Below are 26,654 nucleotides of genomic sequence, written 5' to 3'. Positions count from 1 at the left end.
ATAAATTATTTACAACTTGGCAAACTTACAAATGCTAGCAAAAAATCTTTAAAATTAATCATGATCAGAATAAAAACAGAAATAAATAAAAAAATAAATGAGAAAGAGAGGGGAAGAGGGAGAGAGAGACTTGAAGTTTGTGTGTCAAAATGATAACTTGATAACGAGCCCATATGTAAAATTCCTTTTTAAGATGTAAACAATAAATATGCTTTATCACATCGCTTCCCTAAAATCTGCAAACTAAAAATATAAAATAATTAGGATACTTTTAGATGCATCTAAAATGAATCAGAATGAAACCAACCTGTTGGCTCCAGGTAACCAAACCCATCTTTGGAAGAAATTCAGCTGTTGTATGCAAATCCATTCAAGTCAATGCAGTTACACCAGAGCTACCTTGGCTCTAAACCTAGAAAAACCTAGAGGTTTTTCTGCTATATAACTAAAGGTGTGTATACTGGTTTGCTGTACTCGGTCTACATTCATGTGGCTCACTTTGGCCTGGTACAGACATTAAACTTTTACCCATACAAGTGTTTGGAAACTGGTCTATAACAGACCAGAAGTCTGGCACACAAAACTGATTTATACCCATACCAGAAGTTTGGTGTATACAGACTGATTTAAAAATGGCAGAGCCTGGTCTAAGATTTGTCCCCTCACCAAAAGGCAAATGTGTTTTCTGTTTGCTCCCAATCTAAATTATGTTCCTTACAGAAAACTGCATCATTTAAATCAGTTCCACCTTTGACTTTTTTAATATCTATACCTAGCCTTTAAGTTGCATGAATGTAGATCACGAGTGATGTGTACAGGTATTTGCCGATCTCAAGACCTGTATGGGAAAACTGAAGTAAGTAACTTGAGGTGGGGGAAGAGGCAGACAGGATCAGTGGGGCTAGTGGGTCCAGAGAGGAATTTAACAAGTCTGTTGTGGGGTGCGGGCTGGTTGTCTGTCCAGGGGTGGAGGGCCTGTGGGAGGGAGGGGGCTATAAATAGTCTGGTCAGAAGGCAGAAATAGCAAAGCCCCAAGGCTGGGGTGAGCAGCTGAGCTTTCCCAGCCCCAGGGCTGCACTCTGAATGCATACAGATTTTCACTAGATCAGGCTAACCCATTCTCAATCTAAGTTAGTTCATTTCCTCAGGTGAACTAATTTAGATTGGGCCCACCATTTTTTGCCTGATTTAACTGAACATCTGCACGATTAGCCATCTAGATCAACCTAGCCCTAGTTAGGTTGATCTAAATGCAATTTTAGCATGTACCCTAAAACCTAACATTTCTCACATTTGTATCATAATATTTAGATGGATCCGAATAGCAATCCAACATGTGCAACTTGAGCTGTAAGGAAAATGGGATCATAGGAAAATAGGGCTGGAAGGGACTACACAAGGTCATCTACTATAGCCCCTTGCTCAAAAAAGGGTTATTCCCAACTAAACCATCCCTATCAAATATATCTAACCTGCTTCTGAAAGTTCCAAACATGAAGAATCCACTTCTCCAGGGAGCCTGTTCTAATACCTGATAACTTTAATAGTTAGAATTTAGTAAAAAGTGTGAGATAAGTGTGACATGTCTGTGTAAGTCAATGTAAATTGCCTAGAATATATTTCTCAACTTCTGAAGCAACTGCAAGTAGCTAGAGGAAAACAGGTTTCAAATAGAAAAATTATGTTCTACATTCAAGAGACTACTTGCTTTCAGTTTGCTTTGTGATTAAATAGCATAGGAACCATTATAATGAGGCAGTCTATCAAAGTCTTCTACCTGTTTGTTTACTCTCTATGAGGCTGTGTGAATGCGGGTTTTTAAAGTTCTGATCAAGTCCTTGGCTGCTGTGCCTACACACACACACACCCCACATACCCAGCCAATTATTTTAAAAAGGTACACCCATTTTCTAATCCTGTATTTTCTTTGAGAACTATACTGCTGCCACTTATATTTCAGTGGATGTATACCTCATCCAATGCACCAAATGCCCTGATGGAAGATATGTAGGAGAGACCAGACAACAACTGCGCACCAGAATGAACGCACACCGGAAATCCATCAAAGACAGAAATACCCAATTACCTGTGGGGGCACATTTCTCACAGGAGGGACACTCTCTCTCCAATCTCTCAGTCCTGATCCTCAAGGGAAACTTACACAACACTTCCCAGAGACGAGCCTATGAGCTCCATTTCATCAACCTCCTGGATACTAGAGATCATGGAATAAACATAGACATTGGATTTTTTATACATTATAATCTGCCTGGCAACTGACTCCCCAGCCCAGCCCAGCCCCTGGCTTCTTTACTTTTCATTCCATCCAGGAAGAACACACACCAACTGCTGAAACTTCCTTAGCCTGACGAAGGGTTTTTGAACCCGAAAGCTTGCTTAATAAATATTCTCCAACTATTTGGGTTGGTCTAATAAAAGATATCAAATTCACCCAAGGAACCTTGTCTACTACAAAGAGGCATTCCTGTCATTTGTGTAATGTCTATTGCCATGCCCCTATTTATGCATACAGGTGCTCGAATATTTAGACATTATCATTTTAATTTCAATTACACTTTTGTAAAGAAAATTATTTTGTAAAATTCAGTGGAAGTTTTGAAAGCCACATGCCTGCCAAAATAGGTATAACTGAGTGGGTGAATTTTGCTCCTCCAATTTTTCACTTCAGTTTTGGAAAAACTTCATGTTTTCTTTCACAGAAAGGGTAGGAAGAATTATAAGGAATAAACAAGGAAGTGAAAATAGGAAAATATGGATGAGAGTAAGTTAAGCAGAGGACAGTCACTATATTTTTCTCCATCTTATTTTTCTCTTCTGCTTTCTTCCATTTTTAATCTTTTGATTTCTCTACTTATATCAGGTCCCTCCTACATTCTTCCTTTAGGCCCCAGTTCTGTAAACTTCCCGCAGAGATAACTTCATTTCAGTACATAATCCCTCTGGCTAAAGCTATTTATTTTCATACTTGGAGAATCAGGCTCCGAAATAATAATAATACTCACAAATAGATTAAAGACATCTTACTCTTAAGATGCAACATAGATATATTCTAAAATCAAAGGTATTGCTCCAAGAAAAAAGAATGAGTAATAATTATACACAGTTATATCACATACATCATATAAACATCTGAAAACACTTTATTATGCAAAGCCTTTAAAAAGTCTAACCTCGCTACATCTTTTTAAAACCATGGTAGAAAAAGATTAACTTTCTCCCTGTGACCAGGGAGCCAGCAAACAGGGACTGCCAACAGGGGAGCAGTTTGCAGGCAGTTGCTGGAGGCAAGAGCAGGGAGGAAGGAGGAAGAGAGAAGCCAGGCCAGGCACCAGATCCTGCCCAGGAAACGTAAGTGATCCAGCTGCCAGTACCTTCGGTTTAGCTGACTGCTTGTTTGTTTGGTGGGGGGTGTGCTCTGAGAAGCTCAGAGTGAGTGCTGACTGCTGAGTGAGTGTTGATTGCTGTGGGATTACTGACTGCTGTGGGATTGCTCCCTGGCCCGAGTCAGCCCAAACTCAGAAGGGCATAAGAGGCTACTCCCCAGGAGACCAAGGAGCCAGGGACTGCTAACAGGGGGTCAGTTCACAAGCCAGTTCGTGGGTAGGAGTACACACTGTTTAGGAGTACATGGTAGCTTCTAACAGAGACTCCAGGTAAGTGACTGAGGAGGAGGGCTACCATGGGGGTAGTGACACAGAGCACAGCCAGGGACCCTGCCCTGCTGCCGCTTCTGGCCCGGAGCTCCGAGGAATGGCCCCAGTCCTGACCTGAAGCAGTTGGGGGGGGAGCATCCCCAGACCCAACCCTGGCCCAAAGCGGTGGGGGGAGTTAAGGGGGAGGTGGGGAGCAGGCCTGGCCCTGACCCAAAATGGTAGGGGTGAGGAAGAAGGGGAACAGCCCCAGCCCTGTCCTAGGGCAAGGGAAAAGGATGCAGGCCTCTGTCCCTGCCTGCCCCCCGCCTCGTCATACTTGACGGGTAACTGGCTAGTTATTGTTATAAATGTCTGAGGCAGACTAACTTAGGGTTTCTTAGTCATGAAAGAGAAAACAAAAGCCACACTGTCTCTTAATATACAGTATTTTAAAGCTACATAGAAGTAAATCATTTCATTTAATGAATTCTTTCGAAATTACTAATTTTCACTTTGTTCCAAATCAGTCCCAAATGAGGAAAAAAAACCAAACCCTTCCCTCCAAAGAATTTATATTTATATATATATATATATATATATATATATATATATAAAAAAATTTAAACCAATTTCTGATCACTTTAACTGGTTTATGTGCAATGTCTGTCCCTAGCCATAGAATATGGTTCTAATAAAATTTCTCCAACCAGCTCTACTTTACTTACAAGTTTCATAGTATCTGACTCAAGGGTCTCTCAATAAAAAGTCACTGACAAAAGTCACCAGATGTTCAAATTAAGGAACTGAAAGTAAAGGCCATCTGCTAGTGTCAGATGTTGTGATGACATACAGCAAGAGACGTTGTTTCTTAACTAGCTGTGCCCTAACCTATATAGGGTTTTATCAACCTCTGGCATTAGACGTAGAAGAGAATCTTCAGACTATATCAGAGGTTTCAAACTTATCTGACCTAGAGCCCTGGATGGGGGAGCAGAGCCAATCAAGGGACCAGACTGGGTCCACAGACTGGCTATGCACCAGAACGTATATACAGGGCTGGCCCAGAACAGACACCACAACTCTCTGCTGCATGCAGAATATGCCAACCCAGTCCTGTGCACTGCATGAAGCATGCAGAGCTAGTCCGAGACTCACAGGTAGCACTATGGGCTATATGCTAGCACTCTACAGCAGGGGTGGGCAAAATGTGGCCCGAAGGTCGGATGCGGCCAGCCAGGCCATTCTATTCGGCCCATGGGGCCCCATAAAAATTTAGAAAATTAATATTTATCTGCCCCAGCTGCGGCATGCGGCCCACGATGGCCTGCCAAAACTCAGTAAGCGGCCCTCCACCCAAAATAATTGCCTGCCCCGTTCTACAGGCTGCATCCAGTTGGCAGGTTGTATCTGACACCCTGGTATACATTATCTGGTAAGTTATAAAACTCCCTTTTAAAATGCTACTTATCACTGCAAAGTAAAGGATACTACGTATGTAACAAACTAAGTATGAACCATATCTCATTCATGAGCAGTTACTTCTGCACCTGAAATATGAATTCTGTTAACTGTATTGTGTCTTGACTCTCCAGTGCATGTTGCATCTTCGTCTAATAATTTTTTCTTTATGGCGTACTACTAATTCTCCCTCGCTATCAGCTAAAAAATGACAATGTTTCTGATGAAAATCAGATATTTACTACAGTTAGGGATTTTTTTACCCCATCAAAACCATTTTACATGATGACTGGGTTTTCTAACATTGAATTATTTGTGAAAAATATACACATTTTTTAGAAAATGTCAACTTTTTACTGAGAAACCACACACATGTAAACCCATGCACAAACTCACAATTTTGACCAAAAACTTTGATTTAAAAATATCACCATTTTGCATCATGAGACTTGTAGTTTGAGTGCCTCACAGTTCTGTTCTCTTCTCCTGGGCTGGGTTCTCCAGCAAGAATAAGTATTTCATAATGAACCATTTCCAAAGACTTCCATGGTGTGCACTCATGCCTCAACAAAAAGAAGAAAGCTATAAATCAGGGAAGTAGTCTGGCCAGGAAACCTGACCAATGAAAGATAATAGGTATCCAAGACACCCTGAACCAGAATTCCCTATGGAACTTTGGCAGCATTTGGGATTCATAAATTTCCATTTAAAACGGATTTTGACAAATTATTTTTAGCCTTCATATTTCAAAAAGACCAGAGTCCAGATTCAATGTCAAATATAACAACACTCTAGCATTACCATATCTCTTTCAAGAACCATTTTACATGAAGCGTTGGCACCCTGCTTGAGAATCACTGATTTAGGGTATTGTTACACAATGCACTTAGCACATGATACATTTCGACTAAAATATTAATATGATTTAGGAAGTTTTCTGAGGCGTTGTATATTAACGGCCTCTGATGGGACCCCATTGGAGTCTTGAACTGGCTCCAGATTGATCCTAAGGCTAAGACCAAAAATCTAATTCCAGACTGAAGTAGCATCCCAAGGCTGGGTGTGAAAATCAGCAATTTTTCAGTTTCAGCCCTGGGATCACATCAGAGCTGGTTCAAGACTCCAGTGCAATAAGGAGGCTTGGAGCTGGACAAACAGCTATATGTTGGGTTCCCTCCTGCTACCAACAGCATCTAAGCCTTGAACCAATTTCTATACAGTCTGGCACTAGGACCAGGTCCAGTGTAGTGGTCACTCCCAACCGCCACACATCAGAGCCTTGAACCGACTCTGGTTGGAGACAGGGTAAGGAGACAGCCTTGAACTGGCTCCCATGCACTGCAGAGACTGGGACTGGTTCCTGTAAGGGGTATCTCCAGTTCTTCCACCAGAAGCTTGAACTGGCTCTGATGCAGTGTGGTACAGTGCAGTGCAGGAGCTAGATTAGCTCCCATGCAGTGCCAGGGTTGCTGTCACAACAATAGAGCCTTGGATGGGCCCCTATGTGGTGCACAGGCTGGGAGCCACAAGCAGCTGTTTATGACTCCCAGCCTCCTTATGGCACCGGGGCCAAATAGTTCTGGTGCAATGGCTGGGGGGTGGAGCAGAAGAGAAGCCCAACAACTGTTTTTTAGGCTCCCACCTACATTGTCTCCTGCTTGTATTATCTTTCTGGAGTAGTCCATTAGCTCAACAGGTATTAGGAAATATGATCTGAAAATACTCCTCACTGGAAAAGGTGCAAGTTTACTATGCCAAGATGGAATTTAGCATGTGCTTGTACTACTTTAATGTTCACACACTATTGCTGTAAATGCTGTTAGCATGTGCTTAGTGTAATATGTAACACTGCCTTACACAAAGCAATCTTCCAAGCTGCGTTGCAGCCCCTTTGCCTTTCTAGCCTTGGCCCCAGAATGAACTGCAATAATCATACAAATGTACAACACAATGTCCTGGAAAAAAGTGTTAGTACAATTTATCTGGCATACTTCAGAGGGACTTGAAGCAGGAGAGTGGATGTGTACATCTGTAAGATCCTGCGACAAAAAGCTTTTGCTCAGGACAAACACAATTTCTATTCATAGCCTGAGGAAACACAGTGAATATTCACAAAACACGTTAGTTCAGGAAGGAAATAATTCCCCTGCTGAAAACACAGAGGAAAATTTAGGTAGACATAATTGTACTTACTAAAATTAAATGGAATTAGCTCCTATAGTCAAACTCCATACTCTTGCTGAATATTTCAAAAGATCTTTAAGGACAAAAGGCAGTCAGAACAACATGTTTTACATGATATTCAAAAAATAACAATTTATCTTGCAGAAAGTCCTCAACCTCTGAGCTATAGGCTAAATGCAGCCCATGGAGTCATAGGTATCCAGCCTGTGGGGCTCCCCACAGATCAAGACATTTGGCAGGAACAAAGCTCCCAAACCTCGAGCTCTGCGCAGCAGGTTGGGGCCAGGCTACACCCCTCTCCCTAGGCTGGATGAGGCTGGGCTATGCTATCTCCCTCTCTGCAGGGTTGGATCAAGCCCCCTTTGCTCTGCAGGGCTGGGTTAAGGCTAGACCACACCCCTTTTCTGCCATGGGGCTGGGCTACACCCCTCCTCCCCTGAAGGGCCAGATCGGAGCTGGAATGCCCCCTGCCCCTTTCTGCACAGTGTGATGAGGCCCTACTGCAATCACCCCATGCTGGATTGGGACCCCCAGTCAGATTTTTCCCTCAGACAGCCTGGGCACTGCTGATCCAGCCCTCTGGCCAAAAAGGTTTAGCACCACTGCTTTAAGCCACTGAATTAGCTTTGACTCCATGCTGGCTGAATCTGCAACACTTCCTCTTGAAGCATGTTAGTTTTTCTCCAAAGGTCTGACCAGAATTCCTCCTGCTCTATTGTGAAATCCAATACAATTGCAGCCCAAGAATTTTGAAGTGGAGAATTTGGGCACTGGCTGGAAATGTGCCTTTCATACCAATTTACTCATTTTCCTGTTTGTGACATGATGCAAAAGTCAAAAATTACCCATTAACATTTTTAAGCACAGAATCATAGAAAATTAGGGTTAGAAGAGACCTCAGAAAATCATCTAGTCCAACCTCATGCTCTAAGCTGGACCAGCCCAACTAGAGCATCCCAACCAAGGCTTAGAGCCAGATGTGATCGTAGAGTCATAAGAACTACTGTAGTGCCCCAAAATGCAAGGAGTAGTTAAGATGGAAATAAAATAGGGCAAGATGGCATTGATACAATTATAACCAAAACTGTAATCCAAAAAAAATCCCTGATAAACTGTCTAACTCTGGAACCACTGCCATATTTCATCTTAGAGAGTGTTCTAAGTTTCTACATATGCCCAGAACTGTCCCAGTGTAAACAGATCAGTGCCTAAGCTTGACTGAGATGCAGAAACTAAGGGGCCTATGGAGGTCATATTTTCCTCCTTCAGAATTTGGAGTATTAGTATTATCTTGCTATAATTATTAATTAAAAGCTTTAACTAAACAGGGGTTTGTTTGTTTTTTTTGCAGTAACAGTAAACTTGCTTGGGTAAAAACCTACTGTAACCACATTTGAAACAGAAAATAAAATCCACCTGCCAAGTTGTTGCATCTTAAAGTTCACAGCTGGCAATGCTGAAAACAAATGCACTTACAGGGAATGCTGTTCTTCAAGGCAAATGTTGTCTGTGCTACTGTGTACAAGTCTTGTTTATGCTAATTGTGTTATGTTTGCAAACGAATAGCTCTTCAGCCAGACCTCCCCAGTGAAATAAACATCATTACTTGCAATTTAAAGATGTCTCAACTTGTTTTTGTGTCTAAGTATGAAAAATCAATATTTTTACAAAATGTTAATATAATTAAAATAACACAAGATGCAGATCATTTCAGTTACCAGAAACAATCCCAGAACTTGATCCTATGATTTTTTCATAGAAGAAACCCAGTCTAGAGAAACAAACTGAAATTTGAGGCTACTGAACTTCAAATCCTATATTGGAAACATCAACATTTGCAAATAAAAAGATTTCACTGTGAAGCAAATTAGTGCTGTTTTCAGCCAACATATTTTGGGATGTCACCTGAAACTTTACAATAAGCAAAGGGAATTTTTTTGCTAAAAGCAGACATTTAACTAAAAAAATTAGTCAAATTCACAATTTTCTGTCAAAAAAAAAGTTAAAAAGTTTTAATAGAAACATTTCAACCTCTCCACAAACACCTTTTTAGACATCATGCAATCTTGAAAGACAGGAAATACCTCTAGGGAGGATTATGCATCACTGGCCCACACCTATAGGGAGCGAACCAGAAAAGCAAAGGCCGAAACCGAGCTCAAACTGGCTATGGAAATCAAGGACCATAAAAAAATCCTTCTTCAGATACATGTTGAAGTCAAAAGAGAAATAAGGGTAGCATTGGACCCCTGCTGAACCAAATGGGGCAGCTAACATCCAACACCCAGGAAAAAGCTAATCTCCTTAATGATTACTTTGCGTCAGTTTTTCACCATCCCAAGGGGATCACCCTGCCTGACAGGACACAGGATTACAAGGGTACAGGTGACCATACACCTACATTTGGTGAAGACCTTGTGAGGGAACACTTCAAGAGGCTGGACATCCACAAGTCAGCTGGTCCAGACAGAATGCACCCAAGAGTGCTTAAAGAGTTGACTGACATCATAGCACGACCAATGTCTAGGATATTTGAGAACTTGTGGCACTCAGAAGAGGTTCCAGAAGATTTGAAAAGGGCCAGTGCGGTGCCTATCTTCAAGAAAGGAAGGAAAAAAGATCCAGGGAACTACAGGCCAATCAGTTTGACCTCAATTCCTGGAAAGATGATGGAAAAAAATATTAAAGAATCCATCAACAATAGGCAAACAGAAGGCATCATCCTGAGACACAGCCAACATGGCTTCATTACAGGTAAGTTGTGCCTGACCAACCTCATCTCCTTCTATGACCAGGTGACATGTCTCCTGGACAGGGGAGCAAAGTAATTTACTTGGATTTGAAAAAAAAACATTTATTTGGTCTCCTATGATGTCCTCCTGACAAAATTTGGGAACTGAGGCCTCCACAACCTTACAGTCTGATGGCTGAGGAACTGGCTCTGTGGTCAGACCCAGAGAGTGATAGTCGATGGAACTGATTCAACATGGTGCACGGTAACCAGCGGCGCCTATCAGAATCAAGATTAGGACCAGTACTCTAACATATTCATAAACAACCTGGATTCGGGTGTCAGAAGCAGGCTGGCTAAATCTGCAGATGACACCAAATTATGAGGTATGGGGAAGTGCGGCCACACTAAAGGATACGTTGTGGATTCAGGCCAACTTGGACAGGCTTGCAAAGTGGGTGGGTCAAAACCTGATGATTTTTAACATAGAAAAATGCACGGTGCTCCACCTCGGCAGAAAGAACCCACATCATATCTATAGGCTTGGCACTGCTACACTCACTAGCACTATGACCAAAAGAGACTTGGGGGGTCATGACTGACCACAAGATGAATATGAGCCACCAATGCAACGTACAGCCGGCAAAGCGAATAAAACTCTAGCTTGCATCTACCAATGCATCTCAAGCAAAACCCAAGATATCATCCTCCCACTTTATTCAGCCTTGGTGAGGCCAAAGCTGGAGTACTGCATCCTGTTTCTGGGCTCCACACTTCAGAAAAGATGTGGAGAAACTTGAGAGAGTCCAGAGGAGAGCCACATGCATGATCAGACGTCAAGAGAGCAGGCCTTATGAGGAGAGGCTGAGTCATGGGACTCTTCAGCCTGAGGAAGTGAAGGCTCAGGGAGAACTTGGTAGCAGCCTATAAGTATATAAGGGGTGTACATCAGGATGTGGGAGAACATCTGTTCACCAGAACACCCCAAAGGAAGACAAGGTCCAACTGTCACAAACAGCTGCAAGACAGTTTCAGACTGGACGTAAAGAAGAACTTCTTTACCATCTGAGTCTCCACAGTCTGGAATAGACTCTTCCTAGCAACTACTCTGGACACATTCAAGATGTGTTTGCATGATTATTTTGCGGGGGTCATCTGACTCCAGCTGACTTCCTGCCCTTTAGGCAAGGGGCTGGACCTGATGATCTCACAAGGTCCCTTCCAGACCTAATGTCTATGAAATCTACAAAATCTTACTGACAACTTTGTAACATTTAAGTTGGAAACTGTTCTGCTAGTTATTTTGTTTTGTGGATTTATAGTAATGTAACCAAGATCAGAATCTAGCCTTAGGAGTGATATTATGAAGAACAGCATTGTGTAACTAAATGGTTCAAAATTCATAGGCACTCCCCCTCCCAATGACTAGTTAGGCATAAAACCCATGATTGTTTAGAAATAATAAACTGAGTTTTTGTTGACCTTCTGTGCGTAGAGTTGTTACAAATGTTACAATTAAAATCTTTTTTCAAAGGAGATTAAATCTGGGATTCTAATAATATTACTGAACCCCAAGAGTTAGGATTTTAAGGAAAGCTACAGAAATTGCAAGACTTGGAATAAAATCAAGAGACGAGACAACATTAGACAGAACACGCAGCCTCAGAAATCATGTTACCAAGTAAGACACCTAAGGTGCTTCCTTGTTTAAAGGGGGAAAAGTCTGAATATCTTGTCATGGTGGTGCTGGCTCCTACCCTGGGGGTCTTTAAGAGGAGGCTGGATGAACACCTGGCCGGGGTTCTTTGTCTCCAGTACTCTTTCCTGCCATGGCAGGGGGTCAGACTTGATGATCCACTCAGGTCCCTTCCGACCCTACCAACTATGACCCCCCCCCATAATTTCCCAGAATGTCTATACACAGCTTTTCAGTTTAATGGCACAACACTAACTTCTATTGTAAGGAGCGAGTGTCATGGTCTTTCCCAATGAACAGAAGATGATAAAAAAAAATCTCAAGAGAATTGAAATTCATGTGTTTTCCTCTCTATTGTGTGGTTTATTCCTACTTAGCAAGAAATGTGAGAGGAAAATGGGAATTTCATAAAAATAAATGCATATGAAAGAATTCAACTCCATCTTAAATGAAAACTATGATTTATCTCGTTTCCCTAATAAGCTGCAAAATGTACAAAGCAATATGAAAGAGCAGGATTTTCAAAACGTGTTTTGACACTTCATTTAATGGTGATCTTTCTGTACAGGATACATATATGTATTTTATACTTTTAATTTTAGTTCATATTCCTCTGGATTAAAGTTGTTTCTCAAATAAAAGTTAATTTAGTTTAAGCACAAGCTGTAAATCTTCTATAAGCAAACTATTTATATAAAAAGGATAAAAATGTGAGTTTTTCAAAGGAAACCTAACAGATTAGATATTATCATGACTGCCATGGGAAGATTATAATACCTAATAATAATCCTTACTCTAATTTCATAGCAGGAATTAATAACATGCAGTATTTACTATACTGAGAAACTGATAATCTAGCTCTATGTACATAAATTTACTTTTCAGCTGGTTTACTACCTCATACTTCACAGTATTTATGTGGCTGGTAATCACCACAAAGAGATAAGATTTCTCAGCATTCCTACATATAAGATGAAGGTATTCTTTAACCAGTCCATAGCACTCTTGTGGTATCTGCATGTAACAGTTTGATACTGTTTACATACTGTTCTTTAGCTCTCTCATCCATAACTGCATGCCTGACAGAACGATTGAATAGGGACTAAGTGTTTCTTTTATAAAAAAAAGAAACAGGGCACTAGAGACCCAACAAAACAGAAAACTCTGTTGAGTTTATAGATAGGTACATCAGGAAAATTCAGGAAGACACTTAAGACTGCAAAACTTTCAGCAATCTGCAACATTTTACCATATAGATCAGGGTTCGGCAACCCCTAGTACGCATGCTGAGCATGGCATGCAAGGCCATTTTCCTTGGCATGCGTTGGGGCCGGGGAGGCAGCAGCTGTTTGCAGCCTCCTGGCTGTAGTCGGCCCCAGCTCTGCTCCGAGCTCCCTGTTACCCTGGTAGCTGCTGCCAGCCAGGAGGCCGGGCTGCTCCCAGCAGGCAACTGGGATGCTGCAAGCCCTGCTGGGAGCAGCCCAGGCTCCAACAGATACCCAGAGCTGGGGCCGGCTGCAGCCAGGAGGCTAAAAACAGCTGCTACCTCTCTGCCCCTGGCCCCAATGGGCACAGTGCTGGCACCTGCTGCCTTCCCGGAGCCCAAGGCCAGGAGACAGCTGGGGCTGGGAGAGCAGCAGCTGTTTGTAGCCTCCCAGCTGCAGCTGGCTATCAGCAGCTACCCAGAGCCAGGGCCATGTAGACCAGGCTGCTCCCACAGAAGCCCTGCTGCAAGCAGCCCAGCCTCCATGGCTATCAGTGACCACCCAGAACCTGGGCCAGCTGCAAACATCTGGTGCCTCCGATGCAGAAATCCGCCTGCTCCCAGCTCCCCATTGCCCCACACTTCCCCTGCAGGTGGGGGCAGCAGCGAGAGGCACAACCCTGTGCTGCTGCCCACTCTGCTCCCATGTACAGACAGGAAGTGTGGCAGGGCAACAGGGAGCTCGGAGCAGCCAGATTTCTGCGCCCCCCACTGTGCCCTGCCATGCCGGGTTCCAATGCGGCTTTGCAGAAGCGGCAAGGGCAGCACAGCGGGGAGCATTGTCAGTATGTGCTGCCACCCCAGAGCCGGGGCTGGGAAGCAGCTGGGGCGGAGAGGCAGCAGATGTTTGCAGCTGGCCCAGGTTCTGGGTAGCTGCTGACAGCCATGGAGCCCGGGCTAGGGGGAAGGGGCTTTGGGTGGTGGGCACAGGGCAGCAGGGCTGGTGGGCAGGGACTTTGGATGAGGGGCAAGGGGCACAAGCCCTCCTATGTACCCCCTGCCCTTATTTTTTTTCTCTGGCATGCTGGCACTCCAGCACCTTCCAAGGTAGACACTGTGGGGTTTTTCGGCACTCCAGCCCAAAAAGTTGCCCATCCCTGATATACATCATAGTGGTTTCCTCTCCCATTTATGAAAGGTGGGTTGAAGTAGTAAAAGGCTGCCAACAGAGTTTGTAATCTCCTTTAGTTTAAATTTTATATTCCCCAAAAACTACAGAATGCACACTCAAGTCTTAGTTGAAGCTAACAATTCTCACTTTCGAAGACCATCTCAGAGTTCCACATAACAGTGTGACCTAGGACTATTTTACAATATCCTTACATAACAATTGCAACTCTTACACAAACAGAAGCAGCAAAGGATCTTAGATATCTAACTTGTTGCGCTGAGCTATGATACTATGCATAATGATAATTATATCTGGAAAAACCTGAAGAACTCCTCATAGCTTTATAGGGCCACAGATTTCCCTCCATCTGCCTGGGGGGAAAGGTGGGGAGTAAAGAAATAATTTCACAACAGTTATACCAATATCAAATATGTAAATATTAAACAAAAGCAAAGGAATTTAGGGCTAAAGTTCTCATCATAACTTATACATAAAACTTATATACTAGTTTTTAAGCTAGTTTTTAAATACTTCTAGCACTTTCATAAATCTAGGGCTTAATATACAACTTGGCTTCAGTATAGCCTTTTTTAAATAGAACTTGCAGTAGAGGGAATTACAAGTTTGAAAGAGACCAGCAGAGAGCCAAAAAAATGAACAAGGGTCTAGACAACATGAGGAGAGCATTCAGGAACTGTGATTATTTAGCCCAGGAAAGAGAAGTAGGAAGATCTTCAACTACAAAGTCTTCAAACAGAAAAAAGGGAATACAGTAAACAAATGCAATAAAGAGGATGGTTATAAATTGTATTATGTAACCAGAGGGAACAGAACAAAAATATTGGCTTTAAATTGTAACAAGGAAGATATTAGGAAGAAATTTCTATGCATGACAGTGGGTAAGTTTGGGAACTTCCAGAGAGGTTCTGGAATCTTCATCTTTGGTAGTTTTTAACAGTAGGATGGTTAGATAGACATTTTTCTGGGATGTTTAGATAGGGACAATCCTAGTTTGAACATGTGGGTGGACTAGATAACCTCCTGAAGTCTGTTCCAGATCTATTTTTCAGGTCTGTGCCTTTAATAGAATCCCAGGGATTTTCAATACTCTGTGTGGCATGAAGTAAGAGGAAGACAACCAGGTTAGTGAAAGAAAAAGGGATGCCATATACTGCAAAGCTCCTGAGAGAGCCCGGCAGCCTGATCCACTGGAAAACAGGGGAGTAAGATCATTGGGACAATCAGGAAAAGAATCTCTGAAATGTGTATCTGAGATCTCCACATAAGTGTTTTAAATTGAGAATGATCAATAATTTCAGTGTCATTTTATACAGTAGGGAACAACCACTATGTGGCAGGTTTGTGCCCCAAGAGTGGCTGAGAAGACCCCTGGTGGCCATCTGACTCCTGCCTGGCTCAATCTCTATTATAGCCCTCCTTTAATTGATCACCTGCCACGCCTTGTTCTTACTAGATGTTAAATAAGGGAGGCTGCCCATGGGCCTTGGAGTGAGCCTTAGTCCAGCTGCGGTGCCATTTAGTCTCTCCTGGATCCCCAACCACTTTGATTTGACCCTTAGACCCTCTCAGCTGGCCTGTGCCCCTGCTGGGCCCCTGTAGCTTTGAGGGCTACATGCATATCTGTGCCCCTCCAGGGCATTCATAACCTTAAGGGCTCAACGTATGGCTCCATTTCGTCCTCTACACCACATCCCTATCCTCACGTATGTTCTCTCTTTGATTTTAACTATTTATACACTAATCCCCTTGGGCTCTTGGCTCCCTGGTCCTGCACGCAGCCCCTCCTCTGGGCTCTCAGACCCTTGGCCCTGAAACACAGCCCCTCCTCTGGGCTCTCAAACCCTCTAGTCTGGCTTAGCCTGCTCTGGGCTCTCGGACCCTTCTGGCCCAGGCTCAGCCCTTTCCTGGGGCTCTTGGACCTTTTGGTCTGGGTCTCAGCCTTTTTCTAGGTTCTGAGACCCCTTACTGGGCTCCATCCTCAGTCTGAGGACTCCTGGGTTACCGGTTCTCTAAATATGACTTAAGCCTACCTCATTTATGGTCCTATTTCCTCAGCATGGCCCCTCACTCCCAACCACATCTCCCTACCCCCGCAACTCTATCTAGTCATGTTACAACCCCATTTGGGGTGACAACCCACAGTTTGGGAACTACTGGTGTAGCTGAAGCAGTCTGTGTGTGGGGGGGAGGGGGGAATATGGATTCAAGACAAGCCTCCAATAATGAGATTATATACCTGAAAAATTAGAACAAATTTATACATTTACCATATATAGAACCTAGTTATTGTGGGAGTGCTATTAAATTTAAGGTTGACTTAGATTTGAGTAAATATGTTATGTCTGCATGGATATGCCATATTAAGGCATCAGAGTTAATATATATATTGAAGCAATGTAGATACTGTATTTGTGTGTCTTTTTCATATGCAGATGCTTCCTTCCAGAAGATGGCCCTGCTAGAGTGCTTGCTCCTTGGTCTATTAAGGAGAAATTATACAAGTTGTGTAAACATCAAGTCAAATTTTCAAAATGCATCAGGTAACTACAGCCCATTTAAAAACTTACCATATATAAAGCCACCCAACTCAAAACTACAATTTATAAACAGTAATTTTTCCCTATTTTAAGGATGTCAGAATATAATTACTATTTCAGTACAACCACCATCTCCATAAAGCAGTTAGTGTAGATATAACACTTGATCTGAGCCTTCAAGAGGCCAAGAAGCAATATCGTTCAAGACTGATAAATATATACACATATTTTTAAATACATTGAAAGTAACATTGCATTTACCAAAACAGCTTTTCCTTCAAACTGAAACACTACAGATTTAAAACCCAAATTCAACAACATAGGACACAATTGTTGCATTATGAATACAAAACATTTATTTTACTCCACTAGGATGACAGGTTTCTTTGGTGTGTGTTTTTATAGCCTATAGTTTGATTCTGTACGCTAGAGTCAAGACAACAAAGATTCCTTCAATAAGCATCCATTAACTCCTTCAACAATCATGGGAGTTGTAATATCAGCAACAAAGCTGCCAGTTTTCTTCTCTCTCTCTCTCATGTAATTAGAAATGCAGAATGGATCTCTTCCAGATGTGCTGGCAGTATGCACCATATTTTGTCTTTTCGTCTTAAAATCTTGTTTTACATTTCAATAAGCTATAAGGGGAAACCAAACTTTATATTATTTAGAAAAGGCAGAAATGAAAACCTGCAAATAATTTAGGTCTTATAGTAACAATAATTAAAAAATAAATTTGTCCAAATTACTAATTTAGCCTTTATAGATGTTCTGCGTTTACAGTTTTCTAAAAATTAAAATACTGGTATATGATATTCTTTGTGTACAAAGCCTAACCTATGGTCATGATACCCCTTTGATGCCATATTTGGAGACCCACTGCCTGCTGTGCTGCATGGAGGGCATCTCTACATGGGCTATGAGAATTAACAAACCCTTTCTCTGAAACTAAAGTAATTCCACCTGAGCCTACTAACTAAAGTAACTGTCTGTGGCCCCAGCACAACCCAGGTAAGGAGATGGGACTGTAAGAACCATACAGTGCCCAATTTTCTACTCCATCTAATTTTTAAAACTGCTCCTTCCTTAGCCCATGTACATACCATTATACAGGATATATGTATATTAGCTTGCACATACATCCCAGTGAAGTAGTGCACAGCTACGTATCACTTCAACTCCTAAGAGAGACCAATGGTACAAAAACTGTGCTGCTTCAGCATAGGGCAGACTATCACTAGGGTGGCCATCATAGAGGACAGTTTTCGGCTACTCTGTCCTCAATTGATATGGAACCCGACACCTTAAAGAGAAAAATAGAAGACAAAGGGATACAGTTTTGTATCAACAGAGGACAACCAGACTGTCCTTTATGATGGCCACCCTATCAACCAGGTTGCACACACTCCATAAACCATCATCCCCAAGTCCAGCTGTAAAACTTTGCTACTTTCATGGCCCTTTTGATATAGATCAGTTTGTCTCAGAGTGAAAAATGGAGACACACAACTCTTTGGTAGAGATTTTCAAGATGACCTACCTAAGCTTCTGAGTTCTGTTCTAGCATTTACCATTATCACACAAGAACAATATTGAACTTCCATGTTGTCTTCTAGTCTCAGCATTGACCAGTAAATCAATTAGTATTGAATTCTACAAAAGTATTGATCATAACCTTTCAGCCCAGAAGCACAAAATAATTAAAAATGCATTACAAGAAACACACAGAATTCTAAACGAAGTAAAAATCTCTGAAGAAACAGGGGGCGAAAGCCAGAAAAAACACCCAAAAAGACAAACAAAGAAAAATTAGAAAAAATTGCTATTTTACAGTCACTAAAATGAAATGTTTTATTTTCTAACAGATATTGTCTACCAAACATGCAAATACATGAGAAAATATAAATATCTTTCCTTCACCAATACCACACCATGTTCTACATCCTATTGTTTGTATATGTTTATAAATGTAAATAAAAGAATGCTCTTTCAACAACTACCAGGGACAGACCTAAGTTGTTAGAAGTCTGAAAAAAGAATTGCTTTAAGATCTATGTTAACGTATTTTGATTTTTTTTTTTTTAAACTACAAAGTATGTAAGCAAAACCTGTTTCCTGGAAAAATCTGTGGCTTATTCTTACAGACCTACTGATGCATTCAAAATCTCTTCTATGCAAAACTCTTGGAGGAAAGTTGGCAAGAAAATCTACTGGTATGTTCAAGACTGATAGTATGTTAGCAGCTGCATCTAGCCAAACCAGAACAGCAGATTCCAGTTCAGAATTATACCAGAATTTATGCTTTACAGGATTTTCTTTTGCATCTCTCTATCTGTAATTTTGTAAGACTGCATTACAAGCATCTCTTAAGAAGTATGCATTTTTACTAGTTTCTCCCTTTCTATCATTAAATAGCAAAATGAAAACAAGATTGCCTTGACAGACTCCTAAAATTCTGCTCTCTAAAATGACAACAATTTGATTCAGGAAATGTAGCCACATGCTTTCAGTGGCTCAGGCCAGGCTCTCTGGCTGTGTGTTCACTTCCTCTTCCTGTTGCCCATGAGGTCTCTGGGATTTGCAGTCCAGAATTACAGCATCAGGACTCCGCAGGGTCCCTCAACACTTCCTCTTCCTGCTTCCAGGTGCCTCTGGGATTTGTAGCCCACAGTTGCAGCCAGCAGTAAGTTTGGAGCTGGGGGGGGGGCAGTGAGGGGTGTTTAACCTCACCTCCCTGGCCCCAGCTGGGGTTTGCTGGGGTGGGAGGGGCAGTCCCCACTCACTGTAGACCGGGCTGCATCCCCAGCCAGGCTTACCCCCTCCTACCCTTTGTCACCCAGACTCAACTGCTCCAGTTAGGAAGTAGAGGGGCGTGGCCAGCCCTGCTCTCTGGAGCAGACAGCACAGCCCAGCCCAGCCCAAGGCTGCAAAGCATGCTGGGATGCTGGAGTACTGTCATTTTATTTGAACCTGGAAGGGGTCTGGAACAGAAGTTTCATAAATCGGTTTGACCCAAATCAATTACATGTGATACTACATTCAACCAGGTTTATCTTAAACCAGTTTCAGCCTTTTTGAAACTGGTTTATATGTACTTAACTTCTATTCTGTTACAGGTTTCAACTAGTTTCTGATCACTTAAACCGGTTTATGTGTAACTTCTGTCCCTAGGCCTGATGTCTTCAAGGAATCCTGATACACCTGGAGATCACTTTCCTGCCTGAAAGTATTTTTCTAGTCACGATGCTCAAGTGATCATTCCATTATTGCTGTAAAAAGCAGGACAGCAGTGCAAAAACACTACATTGTCCTCCAGAAATGAATCACTTCTCAAATTCAGTGCTATTGCAATGGGTGCAAACTATACTTCTCTGGACCATTTTACTGTAGCCCAGATCCTCATTTTCACTTCTTTCCACTGATGATGGCAAGTCACAACAATTATTCATGCTGTGTTTATTAAAGTAGCCTCAAGTTTGAGCAACAGATCTTCTGATTTGAAAATATCATCATCCATGAACTCAAACTACAATTTGCATCAAGTAGGAATTACAGCATCACACTATACCAAATTACATCAGGACAGCTTCAGTATTATGTATATCCAATCTTAACCAAAATGTCTACCGTTCAGCATTACTTTATGGTATTTATGTCCTTTAGTCTCACATGATCCCTAGAAGATTCAATTTTTCATATTTTTCACTGTGCACATTGTATTAATACTGCCATTAAGCATGACAGACATTGGCCTGATGGATACTCAATTGTCACTGACAATACTGGCATACTTCCATTACAAGCATGTAACACTGAAAAAGTTAAGAAAGCTTTTTGAACACGAATGTAATTATGATAAACTGACAAAATGTTCTGGCCTTCACAGTTAAACTGAATAATGATAGGCAGAAGGCCTCTCTCTGAATAATGATGGTGTGTTGAAGAGAATACTAAGACCATGGAACTGAACAATACTTAAATTGTAAGCTCTCCATTTGTGGTATTTTAAACATCTTTAATACAAAACTGCATTCACTTCTGGAAGCAATCTATTTTATCTGTCATTCCTCACTGAGTGATGTTTTTTCCTCCTCTTTTCTGTAAGAAAACAATGCACACCTTGTTTCTCATGGAAACTTGTGAAGGAGGGGAGATCCAACGAGATCATATCAGATAAATTATCTTCCTCTAACGAACTTGGAGTGTAAGCTGCATAATGCCCAACTTCAAAAAGATGCTGAAACTTTTTTAAAGGATACAATAGTATACAACATATGACATGTGCTGTTCAATTTTTATTCTTCCTCAAAAATTAATGAGTCCTCAGCAAGTAAATGGGTAGATCAAATATCAGGAAATAAATGAAATATTTTCTTTCCTCCTGACATTTCTCAGAGCCTATACACCAGAACCTCACTACCACACACAAATCTGATTAAATGGCAGTTGAATTTTTTGAAATAAAATATTTATGTAAATAAAACCCAGATGTATTATTCTGTGTCCTTAGTGAAAGGATTTAGAGTCCGTGATTTTTGATATAATGGAATGGGTAACAGCTGCTGTGAAAACAAGAACACTGAATAGAAAATGCATTTTGTAGTTCGTAGGAATGTCCTTTAAGCATAGCCACATCATATATTGCCACGTTAGCACTGAAACAGATAATTCTCCATCTAATCTCATATCCTGCCTCTGCCCACTAATTCAAGAAGAGAGAAACATCCCCAAAATGTATTTAGCCAATTGTGGATATCTACTGTTACTACATCATCATTCCAGGTACAAGATTGCAGGATTATGCAGCAAGGAATTCTCTAGTAAAAACCTTCATACAGTGTCCACTTAACAAAGCCCAAAGAATCTGTACTGCATGCACTTGGGAGGGCAGTTTGCCAAGATTGTGGTGCAGTGGCAATAGCATAAGGCATACGGACCTGCACTGGTAGAAGGTTGGAAATAAGTCACGCCAGCTAGTGGCAGGAATAGCTAGAGGAGGTGGGTTCCCTGGAAATGTGCCAGTGCATCTTTTAAGCAGCATTCACTAGATGTTTTACTTTGAGGCTATACTTGAAACTTACAACTACCTTTCACTGCAAACACCTGTAAAAATATCTGATTGGTCAGTGTAGCAAGTAGTGCTGTTGCTGTGTTTTGACATAAATTTTAGAACTCTCCTCAGAAACTCAACATGCAGAGATACGTTGGGTGTAGGGGGTTTGAGTAGCAATATTTTGCAGATAATGGGGTCTTTTACAAGAGGTATGAAAACCTACAGCAAAATTTATTTACACTTAATCATAATTTGACTCACTGGGTTTCATAACAAATAAATATATTCAAACCTATCATAAAATGGTCATAGAACTTACTGCTTAGCATTTCCCAAATACCTTTTACTATGTATGCTTTTACTAAAGAGAAACCCAAAAAATAAAAAAATATATATTTTATTAGTTGTTTATAATATCCTGAAAGAAGGGTCAGAGACCACTGTTTTCTCCCTCCAAAACATGGTAATGAATCAATGATTTGTAGCATCATACAACTGCAGAAGCACATTCTGCCAGATTAAGTCAGAAAGTTTACTTTAGTGATATAATGCAATGAATTAAGCCAAGGCTTTCCTGTGTATCAGCAATTCTGTTTCCATTTTTTAACGTTTCCAATTTAATTTCATAGTACATTTTTATTTTACTCATATTTTATTAATCATGACAGACCAGCCCATGAAAAGAACAATCCACTAAATTAACATAAAGCCAGATTAGCAAGAGCATTATTACTTCAAAAAGATAAAAGCTCAACCAATAAAAGTGTTCTTCATGTATCTTTAGTGTTTTATTATCAAACTATGCTGCTGCATTTGTGTGAAAAATAAACTACATAGGAGAAAAATTTCTGTTTCGATAATTATTCACTACCTCTTGCATATTTCATGTCTTCTTATTATTTGCAGAAAGTTCTGGTTTAGAAGGCTTAATTCAAATGGATATTATTTCACATGCAGTTATATCAAGGATTTGGTAGAAAATACAGAGATGTATTTATTTAGAAGATGAACAGTCTAATATCGTTCCAAATAAAAGGAAAGCATCATAATCAGGGAACTCGGTTTTCCCATGGAAAAACATGGTAAATTCCAGATTTTTTCATTTTAAAGGAGAAAAAATGGGGTTGCTGCCCAGCCTGAGTGGTGCATGGGGCTTGGGGCCTGGGGCTGGAATGCACAGTCACAGGGCCAGGCAGCGAGCAGGACGGAGCTTCAAGTGGCTTGTCCCAGGAGTGGACATAGCTGTGCCTGGCCCCCTTGTACCAACAGTGTTGTGGAGGCTAGGGGTTAAAGCACCTCAACCCACCTTTCACCAGGGTAGTAACCTGGCATTTCCTGGGGGCTCCTGCACCACGGGGAGCCCCACCAGGCCACCCACTCCCAGCAGGGTGAAGTTTTAGGTCATGCCCAGCATCAGGAGCCTCCAAACCATCCCCTTAAGCTCCTGCCCTTACCTCCAAGGTGTTTTGTACAGTCTTTCAGCCAGGTGGTGTTTTTGCCTGGCCTGCCAGCAGCAAACTGCTCTGTTTATATAGGCAGCCAGAGTTCTAAAATGGCTGCAGTAATCAAGCACTTGCTGGCTGTTTGGCTCAGCCCTTAAAGTGACCAACACTGCCATGCCACATGCATGTTAATGCAATAGCATGACTTTTGCCATGTCATGCTAATGCACAGCAGAATTAGTCTACTGCACATTTAGCATCTCATGTAGACACAAGCCACTGTCACTTACTTTAATCCATCCAGTCATAGTATCATTCTTAGACCTCTTCCAGACATGCAGGTAAAGACATGATGGGATCTGATGTATGATCCACACAGTCACAGTTACTGCCATACTATACATGCATGACATAAGGCATGATTGTGGGATCGAGTATCAGATCCCAACACACCTTATTGCTGGTGCAGGGGGAGCCCAGGATCATGATTCTAGGTTCCCCCTGCATCAGCAAGTAGCAACCTCCCATAGCTGGGAGTCCCCTCAGCTAATGGGGTGCCCAAACACGGAGGCACACCTGGCCACATATTCAATTAATGGCAGAACAGGAACCAGCCACAGGGTGTGCCTACAGATGTGCTCCTTAATATTCCAATAAGAACGCATCAGAACAGACACTACTGATTGAATGTTGCCCTCCTGTTCTAGTCTTCAAGTTGCAACACTCCAGCATCGCCTCACCATCACATGCATTAAGCCCCTGAGTGTTTCAAAATGGCTGTGGGGCACTTTATCTAACCCTCATTGAATAAGCTTTAGATAAAGCATCCTGTGACCAGTTTGAAACATATGGGGGCTTAATACACATGAAAGTAAGCTTTTTTAGTTACAGCGACTGTCTAGAAACCACTAATTAAAGCACCCCCCCCCCCCCCGAGCACATCTATAGGCAGCTAGAGTTATTATACATATCTGTGAAAAATCTTTGTGGCTTATTCCTTGTTTTATGATGCCATTACCTGCTTTAACATGTGGTTGGTTAATTATATTTTAAGTGTAATGTGTGGTAGGGGCCTTATTGCCTACCCTGTCACAGTTTCCACTTCTAAGGCTTTTCCTGATATTCCTAACCCTCTTGCCCAGATAGTTCTAGTCTCACCTTCCAGGTTCTCCATTGGGGTCCTAATCTCATCTCCTTTCCCAGTCTCTCCCCTTTCTGCCCCCAAGTCTTTTGGCCCAGGTAGTGCCAGTTGTGTTCTCTATACTCTGACTCCCTGTCCTCAGTCTACTTCCACAGTTATTTCTTATTTATTTTTCTGGGTTCTCTGTCCCATCACTGATTCCCATGCTCAGTCTACTTCCTCATCCAAGATACACAAATGTTACCAAAACAAAGTCTAATAAAATTATACACAATTAAAAAGCAGGACTTATAATAGAAAATATCAGACAACCTTAATTTTGGGTAGTGTGAACAGCTGTGCCTGAAATTTACGTAAAAGTAGAGAAAGAGTATTGATATTTCTTTATATACGCTAGCTACTCTAACATAATGATTGTAACACCTTTTTTTTTTTTTTTTTTTTTTTTTTTTACTTCCTGTCTAATGCCTTCTCCCTAAATGAAAAAATGCTTAGGACCAACTTGAAATAGTAAAATTTTCCTTTTAAAGTATAACACCCATCATTGAATGCAACAAAAGCTTTGCCTGAGTAAAAATTAAGCAAGAACTAGAGGATTTGCCCCAAGATTTTTCTTTTATTGAAGAATCTGTCATTTCAGTCAATCAGACCCAATGTTACAGTACTTTTTCAACTATCTGGGTGCATCCACATGAGGCCCTAACACACAGTAGACTAATTTTATTGCACGTTATTAGCATATCACAGCAAAATCCATGCTAACGCACAGTAGAATTAGTCTACTCAGCATTAAGCCTCACGAAAAGACCGTGTGCTGTTGCTACTGTACATTAGTGCTGGCTACGGCACATTTGTGTAGTGCCTCATCTTAGAGGTACTGAACTTAATGTGCAGTAGCAACAGTGCATTAATGCACATATAGATGCAGCCTTTAATTCCAGAATTACTGCTCCTAAAATATCAGATTCTATTCTGAAAAAGGCTTGTTTCTCTTTAAAGAAAATCCTTACTGCAAGCAGAGCTCACTTTAAAAAAACATAAAATAGAATTAATATTTATAGCTGCCCTTTAATGACACAGATTTAATTCCTATCGCATGCAATCTCCTGTGCATTTCTTGATAAGTCTTTGCTTAAACTAAACAATTTATATTTATACCCCAAGGTGAAAGTAAGTGTTCCAGAAATTATAATAAACTGAAATAAATATATATGGCCCCATGAAGGGCTAATTTTTTTCTTCACTACAGACTAAAAGAAATTAAAATTGCTATATTTTGTTGAACAGATGGACTCTTGTCTGCTCAATTTTCTACATTTCTTGGCCAATGTTTTTATGTCCTTCTACTGAAGACAGGTTCAATTATTTGCAACAAACATATGTATGTACAGCAGATGGTAGATGGTCAGGTGTCACTCTATACTCTCTTGATAGCACCAAATAAATCTAGTCTAAGCGTGGAACATAAGTTATAAGAAAATAATGAACTGTGAAACAGTTTCTGAATTTGCTGCAGCCATCTTTCTGCTATATTCTAGCTCTTATTTTCTAGGGGATATCTTGGCTAGTCCAAATGAAATGCCTCATCCAACTATTCATTTTGAAATCCACCTGATCTTTGACATATTATGGAGAGGAAATAATGGCAGGGTGGAAAATTACCTGATTTCTCATCCTGTGCAAAATTGCCTAAGTTATATGAAAATGAAATAGTGGGCGATTGTTTGCAGTGCATTCACAATATAGTTGAGTACACAAGTCAATTTTTAAGGAATTTAAGGAAATCTCCACCAAACGAACAGAAATTCAAAAGGCCTTATCACTAGAACTACAGACTTCCCAAAATAGCAGAAGAATGCAGATAAAAGGAAAAGATTAAAGTTAGAAGCCATTTTGAACCTGAGTTCTCTTGCAAAAGTTATTAAAATAGTTTAAAATAATTAAGTACCAATACAAAACATTAATGAACCTGCAAAGTATTTTTTTAAATAGTGCCAAGCCAAATTTTCAAAAGTGGCCCTCATTTTTTGACTACTCATTTTGAGACACTGTAAGATTATTATATTTAACTGCTAAATAACTCTAAAAGGTGCACAGTTCAGCTTATTCCTGAAAGCTTAACTGCTCGGGATACGCAAGGTTTCAAAATGGAGGCAGTCTACTAGGAAACAGAAAGAGTCTTGCCAAGAGCTATCTGGGCCTCCATAGAAAGACATCTGCTTTCTGATTTAGAAATATTCCTAGTTGCCATTGGGTGTCACTGTTGCTCCATAGAATTACTACATCAACAACCAGCATTTTACCAAACAGTTAAGGAGAGAAAGGGTTTCCTTGAAATTCTTAGTTTCAGGTATTTGTTCCAC

General features: G+C 41.1%; 1 protein-coding gene and 1 long non-coding RNA gene across 2 annotated transcripts in view; one reads left to right on the top strand and one right to left on the bottom strand.

Moving 5' to 3' along the window:
- The window catches only part of DOK6 (docking protein 6), a 491,572-nt gene that overhangs the window by 381,148 nt on the left and 83,770 nt on the right, over positions 1-26,654 (bottom strand). The window lies entirely within an intron of this gene.
- LOC109283862 (uncharacterized) lies at positions 15,806-20,690 on the top strand. Its single transcript, XR_009460783.1, has 3 exons — positions 15,806-16,658; positions 18,800-19,338; positions 19,827-20,690. It is a non-coding gene; the product is annotated as an uncharacterized LOC109283862 (long non-coding RNA).

This window comes from Alligator mississippiensis, chromosome 3, assembly GCF_030867095.1.
Source record: "Alligator mississippiensis isolate rAllMis1 chromosome 3, rAllMis1, whole genome shotgun sequence".
NCBI classification, from domain to species: Eukaryota; Metazoa; Chordata; order Crocodylia; family Alligatoridae; genus Alligator; species Alligator mississippiensis.
The sequence above is the reverse complement of the archived record's forward strand: the minus strand, read 5'-3'. Positions and strand labels throughout refer to the sequence as shown.